Source organism: Priapulus caudatus, unplaced genomic scaffold, assembly GCF_000485595.1.
Source record: "Priapulus caudatus unplaced genomic scaffold, Priapulus_caudatus-5.0.1 Scaffold1645, whole genome shotgun sequence".
NCBI lineage: Eukaryota > Metazoa > Priapulida > Priapulimorpha > Priapulimorphida > Priapulidae > Priapulus > Priapulus caudatus.
In genome coordinates, this window is record NW_014578706.1 from 46,330 (window position 1) to 49,818 (window position 3,489).

The 3,489-nt window shown below is 41.0% G+C and overlaps 1 long non-coding RNA gene across 1 annotated transcript in view; it reads right to left on the minus strand.

Moving 5' to 3' along the window:
- Positions 1-2,558, minus strand: part of LOC106817243 — a 22,090-nt gene extending 19,532 nt beyond the window's left edge. Inside the window, exon 1 of the long non-coding RNA XR_001395013.1 lies at positions 2,281-2,558. This is a non-coding gene — a long non-coding RNA (uncharacterized LOC106817243). The remainder of the gene's footprint in view (positions 1-2,280) is intronic.
- Positions 2,559-3,489: the final 931 nt, after the last annotated feature.

Below are 3,489 nucleotides of genomic sequence, written 5' to 3' on the forward strand. Positions count from 1 at the left end.
ACTTCAATTTTCGAAAAATTTGTTGGAATTCTAACAGATGTAGAGCCAGTGAAAATCACCCAGCTTCGAAATTTTATAAGGCAATAAATGATCTGTACCTAACACAACATGTAGATCGATCTACACACTACAGACCTGGTCAAACACCTACACAAATAGACCTAGTAATATCAAATAAACCCAACATGATTAATGACATAGACTTCTCTGCACCCATCAGTCACAGTCACCATGCATCACTGCTCATTAACATCAACTGCTACATCGAGTTTAACCAACAGTCGCCACGAAAAGTAATCAAATACCATAATGTAGATTACGATGGCAACAGGCAGTTTGTACAACAACATGTATGGAAATTTAACCCACAGAGCTCCCCACTCGACGATATCTACTATGAACTTACCGAAATATTAAACGAAGGTAGAATTTAATTAATTCCGACCATAACAGTGAAGGACGAAAACAAGAAGAGAAATCATTTAGATTTAGAGCCGTTAGCGATTGGAATTCCCTGCCCGAAGAAATTGTCATATCAAAAACGATAAATGAATTCAAAAACAAAATTGACAGGCACTGGTCCCACCTGCAATATGACTAGCTCTAGTAACTATAGCCCGCGTACAGTTGCCGCTGGGCTATAGGACCAGCCGTTACGAATGCTCGGGACCAACTTACTCCAGCCAGTTAGCGGGAACTATGTATTTCCGCACGTGGAGGGGTGGGCGGGTTGTGTTGGTTGTGGACAAAAATATTGTTGTTGTCAAGTAACAAATTAATAATAGTAATTTGTTCATCTTTCATGACAAAACTAATATTACAATCTTTTTTGATCGCTTAATTTTTTACTTGACAACAACAATGTTTTTGTCCACAACCAACCCAACCCGCCCACCCCTCCACGTGCGGAAATACATAGTTCCCGCTCACTGGCGCTGCTGGCCTGCTGCAGCGCCGCCAAAAATGGCCGTTTGAAGTTCGCAAATTGAATGTTCGTTCACCAGAAATACCGCAAGTAGACCATTTCAACGATAGTTAGAGGTTAAATTTTAGTACTAGCTGATATAACTTAAGGCATATTCACTTCGGATAAGAGGCATTAATTGCCTACCACAGACGTTTTATAGCCGCGAATTAGCGCGACTAAGTTGGTCCTGCACATCCCTAATGGCTGGTTCTATATCCCAGCGGCAACTGTACGCGGGCTATAGTTACTAGAGCTACAATATGACTACCTTAACTAGTCACATATTAATGATGTAATGATCTGATCAAATGATGTAAATGTATACAATGGGAATTTTTGACGTATACTCATAATATTAATACCTACAATACCACGACCGCTCGCAATGATGTTTAGAATGACTATCGCGAGGGACTATTAAAAAAATTGAGGCTGGATGTATTAATTAGACCGGATACAGGCCCTTGGGCCTATTCCTGTAAACCGCTATTCTATTCTAATATTTAGAGAATTAGAGGCGGCACTAATCTCCTTTTTCTCTAGAGAATCCCCGCACTTCGATGCATCAAGTGCCTTGTGAAATACAAGAGGGAGCCAAGATACAAGAATTGTAACAGAGCTAGCTCTAATAGTAGTAGTAGTACTATAGCCCGCTTACATTAACTGGCCAGCCGCAGTTAATGTAAGCGGGTCCCAATAAAACCAATGTCATTTACATCAATATAAATATATTATATCATTCAATATAATAGATTAGGGTTAGGGTTAGGGTTAGCATTAGGATTAGGGGGTTAGGTTTAGGCACATTGGTTTTAGGCAGTGGCTACGGGTACGGTAGCCGTATCTTAATGTCTCGAGGCTACGGGTACGGGAGTTCATTCGCTTTCATACTTAACAAGACAAAGATGGCGGCGGTGGCGCTAGATTTCGAAATAACGCATTGGGAAATAAATTCACGATTTGAGAGTTTAGATGAGCTAGAACCCTAACCCTAACCCTAAACCTAACCCTAATCATAACCCTAACCCTAACCCTAACGCAAAAAAGGGGCTTGAACGACCGACGGCTACCGTACCTCCAGCCACTGCGTTGGTTTTATTGGGACCCTTGTTCTCTATCCTTCAATTCCTTGGGCCGAATTCTCTCCCTTCATGATCTCTAGTCAATTGCAAATTTGAAGCTTATTCTGCTGCGACCTGCAGTGTTGATCTGTCTACTTGATCAACTTTGCCTCTTTCCGTCTTCAATACATATAGTCCCTTGGACTTTGAAGACCAATATTTGTGAGGTTGTGTAAAACAATGTTAACTTACCTATAATATTTCCACTAGCTCTCATGACGAGGCAATTCCTAACCGGTGGTGCCCTCAAGCGTGCTTTTTGATGAAATACGACGTTCTAATCATGATCATAATCATTCGAAAAGCATTGTAATAGCGACTGTTAATGGTCTCTTCAGCGGCGGTAGCGACTAATATCAAACTCCTGAGAGTCAAACAGGCCGTTATCAGTAGAAACCTGAGAGACAAACAGCACAAGACGCTATTTAAACCAACATATGAACACTACAGACGGCCCTGAGCCAGCGGTCAACTGTAAAAGTTTACTTTAGATACGGAAAACCATTGTTTGCCTAGATTTTTTAAATGAGAAGATAACGTATAGAATTATAGCTATTGTGGTTATTGTGGGTTTCCTTGTTTTGTGAACAGAAACGAGTAAATTGTACGAGAAGAGAAAGTAATTAACGTTCTCTCCGTGTTTTACAAGTCACCGCACTTTATAAAATGGCCGCCCCCATGGAAGATATGGGAGATGACGAATTTAATATTTCTCACTTTGAGATACGAAAGTTGCGGAAGAAATTGCGGCAGATTGAGTATCTAGAGCACCTTTCTAGGAATTTAACAAATGACGAGCAACAAAAAGTGTGTAGGCCTAATTGCGCATGCGTTACTAGTTATGTAATGCAATTTCAATTTGTGCTCTTTCGAATTATTCTAGAATTTCTAAAGCCGTTGCCGTTGGAAATTGTCTTTGGTCGATACAGTATTACTATTAGGAAAATGTCTTTAAACAACATCATTTTGCGTCACTGAAACTTTCGTTTTATAGGTAAATGGGAAAGCTACCATTAGAAGCAAGCTAAGACTTATCCTGCCTAAATCTAAAGCTAGCCCCATATATAAAGCAGGTACACGATTTCTTTGAGGAACTTTAATATTGTTAATAATAATATCCTCCTCCCCCTCCTCCCTCTCAGCCTCCTCCTTCCGTGTGCTCTTTGTAATCCTTCCATGCAGCCTTCTCCCACTCAGCCTCCCATTCCTGCTTGACTAGGGTGGCCAAAAGTCCGGCTTTTGAGCACTCTGTCCTCTGTCCGGCGCTACCTCGAGACTCGCAGCTAGGGCCTGCATACCTCCCAAATCCCATTGGTTGATACAAATCACGTGCCTGAATACTCCTGTTTTAATAAAACTTTTTTGGTGCATTGTGACCCTAACCCTAATCCTAACCCTAAC